General features: G+C 33.5%; 1 pseudogene; it reads left to right on the forward strand.

Annotated features, from left to right (window-relative positions):
• LOC108661921 lies at positions 4,355-6,370 on the forward strand (annotated as a pseudogene).

Genomic DNA, 13,563 nt, shown 5'->3' on the forward strand with positions numbered 1-13,563 from the left:
CTTGTTTTAAATAAAATCTTGTATGCTATGGAGGTAAGTCCATAGCATGTTAACAATGAAATTTGGTTTTTTTTGAATTGTTTTTTCTTTTTGTTTCATCAAAATCTAGGTGTTGAGTAATTACAAATTTAAAAGGTCTTCATTTTTGGGTTTATAGTATGTTAAATTTGGCGTTTCATCAAAATTCAGATGTTGAGTAATTACAAAATTAAAAAGTCTTAATTTTTGGGTTTATGGTATGCTAATTATGGTCTACTGTGTGGTGTCCTAGAAAAGTCCTTTAGGTTGGTGCGATCCCATGTTTGTCAATTGGTTAATTGGTGTTCTAGAAATGCATTGACATGATGTGGATATGTTTGAAGTTATTATAGTGCTTAGGTTTTTGTTTTAATCGTGTAATTGTTAGGTATTTCTCCAAATTAGTGAAGATTTGGTGATGCTTAAACTAAAGACTTGTTTTCACCTGAACTCGTTTCTTAGCCTTTATAGTAGTTTTTTCTAACGTGGATAGTGTTGCATCCTTATCTTATAATCAATGATTGTTGCCTAGCGCTTGTTGAGTTTAATAAAAAAAGTGTTTTTTGTTATAGAATATGGATATATCACACAACATTAGACCAATTAAAACTAGAGTAAATTTAATAAATGATAAATGTATTATCCACATTATAGGTATTTCAAGATTCATCTAAATGTGGATATCATCTAAGTGATAATGTGAGATTTATCAAGAAGATAATGTAATTTAGAGATGTATATTAGTAGAAGATTGTGATAGCCATAGATCTATAAGGGGCTTCAACTAACCCTCATTTGTATCATAGTTATTTCTCATTCCAAGCATTGCTTTAGTAATATATAGAGCATTTTCTCAAAATCTCTCTTTTCTTCTTGTTTTTATTATTTCTTTTACAACACGTTAATAGTGTGATCACTAAAAGAAGAGGTAATTTTCTTGGTTTTTCATCAACCAATTAGATTTTGATTTTGTATACCGTCCAATCGGTCTGAAGCTGACAATGGACCTAGAGCATTTTTCTGGCCTTGAAGCGTCTGTGGGCCTTTGGGAACCTTCCTAGTTGTCGTAATTAATTTATAGGTCCATTTTTTCGTGTCTAGAATTATGGCAAATATTGAAAAGCCCATGCTCCACATCCTAGAAATGGGTGGAAACAATTATCTATCCTGGTGCCTTGATGTGGATATGCATATCCAAGGGCAAGTTCTTGCTAATGCAATCATTGTAGACGGGGAAAGCAAATGACAAAGATACGGTGAATGCATTGATCTTCATTTGTCGTCATTTGCAAGAGAGTCTGAAGACTCAATATTTATTCGTCCAAGACCTTGAGAACTTGTGGACGAGGTTGAGAGAGAGGTATAATCATACAAAGACAATTATCCTCCTTCAAGCATAGTATGACTAGAAGCATCTTGGCTACAGGACTTCAAATCAGTGTCTGACTACAACTTAGCCTTATTTGATATTGTTTCTCGACTAGAGTTATGCGATGTTAAGCTCATCGAATCAGAGCTATTAGAGAAAACGTTTTCCACTTTTCATGTGTCAAATATTGTATTGCAGTAGTAATATAATATCGACAGCGTCAATTTAAGATGTACTCGGAGTTGATTTTTGTCTTCCTGACTGTAGAGCAAACTAATGAATTACTATTCAAGAACCATGATCTTAGACTTGCTGGCTTGAAACATTCCCTAAAGTAAATGCTATCTCTAGTAAGAGTATAGGTTGATTTAAGGGTCGTGAACATAGGCAAGGGCATACCCCACTTAAAGCTCATTGGAAGACTTAACCGCCTTAGGCAATCCAATCTTGGTCTGAATCATGGTAAGGGCAAGAAGCCCACAAAAAAGCATGATGAAAGTATCTGCCATTCATGGCTGGACACTAGTTACGTACTTGTTGTACTCCTTTGCACTCTAGTTGCATACTTTTTCAAATCTATGAAAAATGTTGATCTTGACTCCCCTTCATTTTCGCAAAGAATTCAAGGTGATACTTGTGAACCAATACAATTGGCGAGTGTGCTGTTCCGATATTTTATGCTATTAGTGGACGCATCATGCAGATGGTTTCATGTTTGCTTGTTATCTACTTGCAACATCGCCTTTGCACATTTACTTGCGCAGATTATAAAGTTTTGGGCACGTTTCCTTAATTATCCAATCAAGATTATAATGATGGATAATGCTAGTGAATTTACATCAAAGAGCTTTGATACGTATTGTGCTTCACTAGGAATCGAGGTTGAGCACCTGGTTCCACATATTCATACTTAGAACGGATTGGCAAATCCTTGATTAAATGTATCTAAATTATTGCCCCATACTTTTTTATTAAGGACAAAACTTAACTATTCAGTGTGGGTCATGCTGTTTTGCATGCGGCAGCACTAATTAGATTGCGCCCCACTGTTAACCTCTTGTAATCTCCCATGCAGTTGGTTCTAGGCTATGAACTAGACATTTCACATTTACGCACTTCTGGTTACGCTATACAAGTGCCTGTAGCATCGCCAAAAAGGATTAAAATGGGTCTTCAACATCGTTTGGGCATTTACGTTGGGTTTGATTCACCGTCCATTATTAAATTCTCGAAACCAACAATGGGTGATCTTTTTAACGTTAGATTTGTGGATTGTTATTTTGATGAGATAGTGTTTCTATCGATTAGGCTACCTAAGGCTTTTATGGCTGAAAAGCAAAAACTAGTTGAGAATTTCTCCTTGAATGAGAAAAATCTATCTCATTTAGACCCAAGAACTCTTGAATGTGAAAACGAGGTGCAACGTATAATCCATTTACAAGTTATTGCCAATAGACTTCGTGACGCATTTAATGATAATGCCAAGTTCACGAAGTCTCATATTCCAACTATGAATGCTCTAGCTAGGATTGTTGCTCCTAAAGGACAAGCTGAAATGGATCAAATGACCCACTCTTGAAACATGGATAATCGATAAGATCAAAAGACACTGTCCCTCAAAAACAAAAGAGGAGGAATCAGGAATCCACTCCAGAAATGCCTAGTATTGAGCTTACTCTAGAAGAGCCTTTTGCCATTGAAGAGGCAGAACCCATGAAAAAATCACTAGCCTCGAGAATACTGAGATCTCTATTACATACTGTAATGAGATTTGAGATCGAAATGAGATAATCATCGATGATGTTTTCGCACCCTTAGTTGCTCATGAGATTATGAACGATGATTATGAACTACGATCTATTATCGAATGTTGTTAAAGGCAAGATTGGCCTAAGTGGGAGGAAGCAATCTAGGCTGAATTGGCTTCCCTAACTAAATGAGAGGTTTTTGAACCAATAGCTTGAACCCCCAACAATGTAAAGCTTGTTAGGTACAAGTGGGTCTTTGTTTGAAAACGAAATACGAAAAATGAGGTTGTGAGGTATAAACCCCGACATATAGCCCAAGGCTTTTCTTAGAGACCTGGGATTAATTATGATGAGACATATTCATCTATGATGGATACAGTTATTTTTCATTTCCTTATTAGCCTAGTTGTTTTTGAAAAACTAGAAATGTGTCGACGTTATGACAGCATATCTAAATGGTTCATCATACTTTGATATTTATATGAAAATTCTCAAGGGGTTCAAAATGCTTAAAGAATACACTCCTTGCAATTTATTCTCAATAAAGTTACAAAAATCTTTATACAGGTTAAAGCAATCCAGTCGCATGTGGTATCAACGCTTAAGCGAGTACCTAATTAAGGAAGGGAATAATAATGATCCTATCTGCCCATGTGTGTTTATTAAGAAATTGGAAACCAGATTTGCTATGGTAGCAGTTTATGTCGATGACATGAATTTGATTGGAACTCTAGAAAAATAATCTAAAACTGCCAAATATTTGAAAATGAGTTTAAAATTAAAGATTTGGGTAAAACCAAACTTTATCTTGGTTTCGAGCTTGAGCCTAAAGCAAATTGAATACTTGTTCATCAGTTAGCATACATTGAGAGATTACTTAGATGTTTTAAAATGGACAAAGCTCACCTATTAAGCACTCTTATGGTTGTGAGGTCTTTTGATCCCTAAAAGGACTCGTTCCATCTTAGAAAGCCTGATGAGGAGCCACTTGGTCCTGAAGTACCATATCTCAATGCAATTGGAGCTTTGATGTATTTGGCACAATGTATGAGACCAAATATTGTTTTTGTGATAAATTTACTGGCGTGTTTGAATTCTGAGCCAACTTAGAGACACTATAATGGGATAAAACATATCTTCCATTATCTTGAGGGAACGATAGATTTGGGATTATATTATTCCAAGGATTCCACTAACTTTGATTTAGTTGGATATGCTGATGCGGGATATAAATCTGATCCGCACAAGGTTCGCTCTCAAACCAGTTATTTACTTTGCTATAATGACATCGCAATTTCTTAGAGCTCTATTAAGTAAACGCTAGTAGCTTTATCCTTTAACCATTTCAAAATTATTTTGTATATAAAGCTAGAAAAGAGTGTGTTTGGTTGAGATCCATTATAACACATATTCATAATTCTTATTTTTTAACACCGGTTTCAAATTCTCCCACCATAATTTATGAAGATAATGCTGCCTGTGTTGCAGAAGTCAGGGGAGGATGTATTAAAGGTAATAGGACGAAGCATATCTTGTCAAAATTTTTCTATACCCACGAACTCCAAGAAAGTCAACAAGTTGATGTTAAACAGATTCGCTCCACCAATAATCTTACAGATCGTTTTATCAAGTCATTGCCAACGTTAACATTTGAGAAATTAGTATATGGCATTGGAACACGACAAAAGATTGATTTGTCCTTAGAGTGGCAAAGTATCAATTACCCAAAATTAGTAAGTCCTAAAAGTGGTAGACCTTAGAAGTGGCAATATGACTCAATTGAGGGAGAGCAATTATAGATTAGTGCACTATACTCTTTTTCCCTTTTGTCCAGTTTTTTGTCCCATTGGGTTTTTTCGGCTAAAAGTTTATAACGAGGCAATAATAACACATCCAATTAGGCCACTATAGTGATGTTTTGTCTAATGGGGATTTTTATGGAATATGGACATATTACACCACATTAAACCAATTCAAATTAGATAAATTTGATAAATGATAAATGTATTATCCACATTCTAGATATTTCAAGATTCATCTATATGTAGATATTATCTAGGTGATAATGTGTGATTTATCAAGAAAATAATGTAATTTAGAGATATATCTTAGTAGGAGATTATGATATCCATTGATCTGTAAGGGGCTTCAACTATAAATAAGGGGTCACCCCACCCTTATTTGTATCATAGTTGTTTTTCATTTCAAGCATTGCTTCAGTAATATATAAAAAGCATTTTCTTAATATCTTTTTTTTCTTCCTATTTCTATTTCTTTTATAACATTTTTAACATTCTTTTTTTATCCTAAAATGAATAATATTGACAAAATACCAAAATAAACCCTCAACTATACAAAAAAAACCCTTATTCTTTTATTGCATTCAGTTAAGTCCCTAAACTTTTATCTTCGATCAAATAAGCTCATCTTACTAACCATTGACTAACCAACGACGTAGTTGGCTATTTTATATCACATCATTTGCCACATGGCATGTTGATCTGTCATTTTGACAACGTCAATGTCACATGGAAGATGACGTGGCAATAAAACTTGCCACCTAAGCTATTGGACATATCCTAATCTTATGGCTACTTTGAAGCATTGCTAAGATTTATGGTCAGTTGCAACTTCTTCAAGAATACTTGAAAAATGCTTGGAATTGACTTGTTGTGAGGCTGGCCATGACCAATGAAGCAAATCCTTTTGCAGCTACTTTTTCTTTATATAAATCAGGGTTTCCGCTTTCCTGTGATAGTAGAAGCAATAAAAGTATGAAAAATAGCTTTTTCTGAGTAACTTGGTGGTTTGAAGACCTTTTAGTTTTAAGTCTCAATTTGATTAAAATGTTAATAAAATCTATGGTCTCTCGAAAGTACAATCATGTATTCCTTTTCCATTACAAGAAGTCAAAGTTTTATACCACTTTGGTTGATGAGAAATGCAAAGTTTTTTAGAAATTATGATTGATATTCTTTACACTCTTGATCCAAGTTATATTTCTTGCAAGAGTTTGTTCGAGATTTGTCGAATGGTGTTGAGTTTGAATGTAAGCAAAAGTAGTAAGAATAAGTTGAAGAGTATGATAGGTTCTCAAATGGATCAATCAATGTTAGATAATCTGCTAACAATACTAAACTTTACACAAACTTTCCTTATAGGTTTACCTACACCCAAGGCAAGTCAAAGAAAGACGAAACTAGTGAACAAGTTGTTCTTTACTTTGGGAAACTAGACATGTCAGTTGACAATGAGAATCTCAAAGTACATTTACAATGGATGCAATGAAGGATGATGGAATTGGAGAAAATCTACAAGAAAATGCATACCTAGATAGCCAAAATCATGAAACTAAAAGTATCAAGCCATAAAATTGCAAGATCCTTATCCAGGTTTTGTTCATTAAGAGAAATGTTGCATAATATTTGTATCTTTTAATTACTTTCTTGTCTATGAATAGCATTGAGGAATGATTTTTAAACTTTTCCTTTCTTTTCTACATATATTAAGGTGACTAAGAATGTCTCCTTTGCTAGAGAATGAGATCTTGGTTTACACAGTTAGAGAAAATAGAGAAAACTTTTTTCATCTTCCTTCAAAAAAATTTCAAACCATGAAAATTATCAAAAAACATGATTGAAATCAGCACCAAAATTCAGAACAACCTTCGCTAATTCCTTACACATAATGCAATGTTGATTCTACAAAGTTTAATATGATAATTTCCATTTACATCTACAACTCAATGTGAAATAGAGAATGGTGGCATAAATCTAATTGGTTAAGATTGTATTATAATTTTAGCATATATTCATTTATTTAAAATATAGATCAAATAAAAAATAATGTTGTCAAATACATACTTTAGTGGTGAAAAGTGATTCTAGTAATGATGTATTAATTTCAAACAAAACTAAATGATAAAAAAGATAAGAAAATTAACTGAGGACTATTTAAACTTTTAAAAGATGAGAATTAAATTCCAAGAGTTCAAATCATTAGGCCATAAACTTGAATAACTTCTTACTATTGTATAGTGAATTTCATCTATATCCATCCATTTCATTTATAAAAAAATAAAAAAATAAAAAAAAATAAAAAAAAGAACTAATGAAGTTAAGGACAATGAATATACTTTTTCAAAAAGGAAACCATCCATAAAAAAACACAGTTTTGTATTTATCAAAAAATTACAAATCATTATTCTATATTTGAAGGTGCATTTAGATTACCTTGAGTTCCAATGCATGAAGTTTTACATGTTTTTTGTCCCTTTCTTGGTCATCATAACATCCCTTTGCTCTTTAAGTTTCTTGGATGACATAACTTTATTTTCTTTCCACCTCAATCCACGAATTTTTTAAACATGATTATACGTGGATGGATCAATTACTCCAATTTTCTATTTGTTGAGAGGGTCTATTGATTAGGACTTCTAGGCTGTATAACAATATATATTAATTGAAAGTTATGTAAACAAAATACTTATAAGAATTAACAATTGTAGCATCTACTTACATTCCACATATGTTCACCAATGTGTGGTATCAGAAAATTAGGAAATAATATGGTCTATCTTAGCCTGCTTCACTGAGCATCAAAATAAAGAACACTTGGATTACTAAAGCAGGAAAAAAACCTAGGAATACAAGAAAACCAAAACTCACCATTAAAATAAAACAAGGGATGCATAGCACATGAGGTGAAAAATGCACCTTTTAACCAAGAAGATTTCTTAATTCTTTTTTAATTTTCTATTATGTTAGTTGAATGTAATTATTACATTTTTCTCTTTCTTACTTTACCATATAAACAATGTACATATATAAGTTCTTTGAGCTTTGATTTAGTAGAGAAAAACCTTGAGATATTTTTCTCAAGGCTGCACCATCTTGTTCCTTTCTTCTCGTCCTTTTCTGACATGGTATCAGAGTAGGTAAGAATCTAGTTGGTGGTCAACGTGTTTCTACAGTAGCAAAAAAACTTTTTCATCAGCAAAGGATAGAATCGTTGCTTATTTAGCATCAGTTACTTGGTTTCCTTGCTACTATATCATCAGTCAGGTCCATTTAATCTTTATATTGACATTATTCTTCAGTATTTGGTTCTTGAGAGTATTTTATTATCATTTGATAAACTATGGCTGAGAACACAGAGTTTCGAACTCAAATTGGTACACAGACTAGTACACAAACCAACACTCAAATCACCCAAATTTCACTTATAGCAAATCCTCAGTCACCTTATTACTTGCATCACACTATTAGTCCTGGTTTAATGGTTATTAATCCTAAACTCAATAGCAACAACTACATAGCATGGAGTAGGTCTTTTTGGCTTGTAATGTCCATCAGGAACAAAACTGGTTTCATTAATGGTGCCATACCTAAACCTAAAATCATAGATCCCCTTTATCTACCTAGGACCCATTGTAACAACTTATTGGTTGCTTGATTCTATTACATAACCAATGGCTTTGACCATCTTTTTCATGGACTCAGTTGTTAAAATATGGAGTACCTTAAGGTAGAATTTTGCCTAACTGGATGATACAAGGGTACGCAACTTGCAATATACCTTGGGAAACATAAGTTAAGGCATTAAAACAGTGGATGCGTATTTTATTGAGTTGAAGGGAGTATAGGAGGAGTTGAGAAGTTATAAGCCTTTACCACACTGCTAATGTGGAAAATGTGATCTTAATTGCTTTAGGAGATACACAGACCAATATTAGAAGTATATGGGTTTTAGATTTTTCAATGGACTTAATGAATCATTCTCAACTATTAGGTCTCAAATTGTCATGATGGATCCTATTCCAACTCTAGACAAAGTATATAGCTTGGTTCTAAGAGAAGAGACATAGAGGAATCTATTAATCCAAGCATAACTAGTCTTTGAATCATCTGCTATGATGGTTGTAACAGATATCAAGAAGAAAATGAGAAAGGATGTTTCAAGCAATCATTATGGGAATAAAGGACTGTAGTACCCCGTATTTTGATACGGTAGCTAATAAAGTTTACGGATGCCAATTGAGGTTGATTACTGAGTTAAAAAGGGTAATTCAGAAGATAACTTGTGAAATCTCGATCTCCATAGGCACATAACTAGAAGTAGACGTGATAATGCAGACAAGGGATAATTTCGTTATTTCTCTTGGTGAACCTCTAAAAGTAGTTTTCTAATTTTATTAAGGTCCAAGTAGGCCTAAGGAATAGTTTGGGATAAAATATTCCTCATGCGAGAAAATAATAATAAAATAATAATATTTTTATCGGAGAAGAATTTACGAGATAAAAAGTGATTTGAAAGTCAATTGAGGCATAATAAAGTATTTTGGGTGCTAAGGAGACAAGAGGAAATTTTTGAAATAAAATAATATTTTATTAATAAAATAATATTAAAATATTAATATTTTATTCAGTATCAAAATTTTTCATGAAGGAGGAGTATATGGTCAATCTAAGTGGGGGAGGAGAAGAATGAGAGAATTTTGGAGAAAAATGTCATTAATGGGGTCACGTGTCTTTATTAAGTAAAGATAGCGTGGGCAAATAAATATTTTAAATATTATGGGGACACCGTGTTGGAGTACAAACTTTATACTTTGTTTGTACATGTGTAGAAGAAGGTAATAGAAGGAAATGAGAGTTAAATGAGTGTTTGGAGGACTAAATTAAAATGAAAAGAAACAAAAAAGGTAAAATAGTCATTTTGCACCTCGAGTAAAAATTTTAAGTTTTCATAAACTCGAGTAGTTTAGATCATTGTGGACCTTGTCCCAGTGTGAAAAGAATAAAAAGATTGCACAAAGGATTGGAGAAGAACAAGTTAACTTGCTAAAGGGCATTTTCATAATTTATAAGGGAATTGGATAAGTTGGAGCTATAAATATCTTCTCCTTCCAGTAGCTTCTTCAATTTCTAGCAGCTTCTTCTTCTTCCTCTTTCCATCTCACGTTTGTTTCCCTCTCCATGGAAGCATGGTATGAAAGTTTCATAACTTTCTTTCTCTAGCTCCAATTTTCATGCCTTTGTGTACCTTTTCATGGAACCCTTGTGCTCTTTCACTCTTTTACTTCAAAACCCTTGAAAAATCCCACTTTCATACATTCTCTCACTAGCTAGGTGTTTAGAGATAGAAAGAGAGAGAAAGCTCCCATAATAGCTTGGAAAATTTATTGGAAAGAATTTCAAAGTTACAAGCTACCAAGGTGAGTAATGAAATAGAATTTATTTTTGTGTTGGGAATGATTAGTAAGTAGACTTGTGAATGTTGTAGTTGAGGTTATCCACTCATCTTAGAGTGATTAGGGTAGTGAAATAGATAGCCATTTAAATGGCAATTGGAAGCTAGCTAAGAGAAAGCTTTAGACTTTATAAATATGTGAATTGACAAATTGGTGATGCTAATGTGATGATAGGTTCCAACGAAGCCCCATTATCCCATTTGGACAATTAGGGAAGTTAGAGTCGACCAAAGGTTTAACAAATTACTGGTGAGTGAACTGCATTTCAAAATCGTTTTGGGAATGTGACTGTTTTGTACAAAGCATTTGAATGATTTTATACAACTTTTCTTAAAAACGAGTGCCTTGGGAACAAGCCTTTGATAATTGACTTTATGTTGTGACATGTGGTTGTTATGGATTCGTGCACTACTACATTATGTTAGTATATATATATATATATATGTTATGCATGATGGTTGATATTGTGTGATGATTATAACCGAGTGTGTGCACGATGTGAGGGGATGCACATGCCGGTGATGGCGTGGTGAGGGAGGTGGATGATGATAGTGCCCATGTGCACGATGTGGGGGGATGCACATGATGACTCCGGCTATGTGCACGATGTGGGGGGATGCACACGAGGACTCCGGCTATGTGCATGATGTGAGGGGATGCACATGAGTTGGGTGTGATGATGGTGATATTGGTGGTTATCTATGTATTCATGTATATCTATGTTTATGAAATAAAAGCTTATGAATATGGCATATGATTGAAATGCATGTGAAACTTGACATGTTGAACTTTGAGAAATTATATGTGTTTTATGTTGTTTTTGTCATTTCAGCAGGACGACCTTTTCTTGAGGAAATGGGAAATTTTTGTTGGTGCCCTGTTTATCGTTGCAGCGAGATTCATTCTCGCTGCAGCAAGAAACTCTCGGGTTTCGAGGGTTTCACCAGAATGGTTCTCGCTGCAGCGAGAAAGTTTATGTTTTATGGCTTGAATCTCGCTGTAGTGAAAAACTTTCTGTTTTGCTTAGTATCTTGATCGATTGCTGCGCTATTTTCCACTTCTTTGGTACCATAGTTGAGCATGGACCCTTTACATTAAGTAATTTAATCAATTAGGGTTTTCCTGAGGGGTTATGATAAACATTAAGTTAAATTGCATTGTTTTAAAATAAGTGCATCATGATTTTCAAAATTTTCCTATTGATTGCTTGTTCCCTTCCTTGTTCACTCATTGAGTTTCGTACTCACGTTTTTAAAATTCATGTTTTCAGATTTAGAGGCAGTTGGGACCTAGATTGAGTCGCATACCTATGCTCGTTTTCTTGGTAGATACTATGGCATTTCAATAGTTGTATCTTCACCTAGAGTCACTCCGCTGACGGTTTGGAGTCTATTACTTGTGAAAATGTATATGTTGGATTGATGATGACAGTACTTTGATATAATATAAATATGAATATTCAGTTGTTATAAAATATTACTGGAACATTTACTTTTGAGAGTTACAGCACTTCATTTTAAAGATGATGGATGGGAATGATAATCGAAATTGCATAAAGAGGCTTCCTTGGGCTTAGTGGGCTATGCCCACTAGACCCATGCACCGATCATGGCCCGAGAATTTAGGCTGTGACAAGGACATACCAAAGATAAATGCTATAGGCTCTTTGGATTTCCAGAAGATTTTAAGTTCATAAAGGGAAAGCTAGACTTCAATAAAGGAAAGGCAGTTGTGAATAATGTAGCAACAGTGAATGATATGATAGATGACAGTAAAGCAGAATAGGAGGAAGAGATGGCTAGAACAGGTTCCATGTTTCAAATATCCATTATCAAGCAATAGGTCAACAAGCTAAAGGAACTCTTGAATGAGAATAGTACATGAAGCACTGATGGTAAGGTTTTCTTCACAAAAAACTTAGTTGGCAAACCTCTCATTTATCAACTCAGCCTTTGTAGGTATTGTCTTGGGTCATCCTTGTTTTAATACATTTAATAACTTACTTCATAGTTTTAGAAATTTAAATGTTGATGTGGTAAGGCAAAGTTATTGAATTTTGGACTCTGGTGCCATTGATCATGTATGTTATTCCCTAAAGAACTCTATTTATGTTAAACTAGTTAAAGACTACTATGTTCAGTTGCGTAATGATAAAAGGGCAATAGTTTCTCATATAGGAACCATTAAATTAGGTCTAAAGTTAATCCTTAAGAATGTCTTTTGTGTACCTAAGTTCAAATACAGTCTCATTTTAATAGGTTAGCTTACCAAAACTAAAAAAACCCTTGTTCTCTTTACTGATATGCATTGTGTTATTCAGAACATACTCTCATGGACAATGATTGGGGTTGCTAGGGTTTTCTCAAAACTGTACTTGATACAAGAAAATTTAGATGATCAAGATCTCTCTAAGTTTGTTTTTGACAAACTCATTATATTTTCTTTTACTTTTTTTTTTGTTAAAGCTCATAAAACAAAGGACAAATGTTTTGATCTTTGGTTCTTTAAGCAAAGACATGTGCCTTTGGAAAGAATGAATGTTATGCAAAAACAATTTCCATATATTAAATTTTCAGATGGTTTGATTTATGAAATTTGTCCACTTGTTAAGCAACGAAAACTTCCTTTTCCTGTGCATACTCAAAACACAAAAACAACTTTTGAACTAATACATCTGGATCTTTAGGGTCTATATGAGACACCAACATTGTCTAATCAGAGATACTTTTTCACTATAGTGGATGACTTTACATGTTTTACATCGATATTCTCACGAGAAGCAAATAAGATGTTTTGTCAATAATTCCTTTTTTTAATAACTATGTTCGAAGGCAATTTAGTTCTTTAATCAAGTGCATTAGATCAGATAATGCCTTAGAGTTAAGAATGATAGATTTTTTTTTGATAAAATTAGGATCATTCGTCATTTTCATGCGTTGAAACTCCTCAATAAAATGGAATTGTTGAGAGAAGGCATTAGCACATCTTGATGGTAGCTAGAGCCTTAATGTTTTAATCTAATCTACTTATCCATTTTTGGGGAGATGTAGTTTTAACTGCAATGCATATCATTAACAGAGTTCCTACCAAATTGTTACAAAACAAATCTCCATTTAAGTTATTATATAACAAGTTACCTTTATATGAGCATTTCAGAGTATTTAGGAGCTTATGCT

The sequence above is a fragment of the Theobroma cacao genome, chromosome 5 (assembly GCF_000208745.1).
Source record: "Theobroma cacao cultivar B97-61/B2 chromosome 5, Criollo_cocoa_genome_V2, whole genome shotgun sequence".
Classification (NCBI taxonomy): Eukaryota; Viridiplantae; Streptophyta; class Magnoliopsida; order Malvales; family Malvaceae; genus Theobroma; species Theobroma cacao.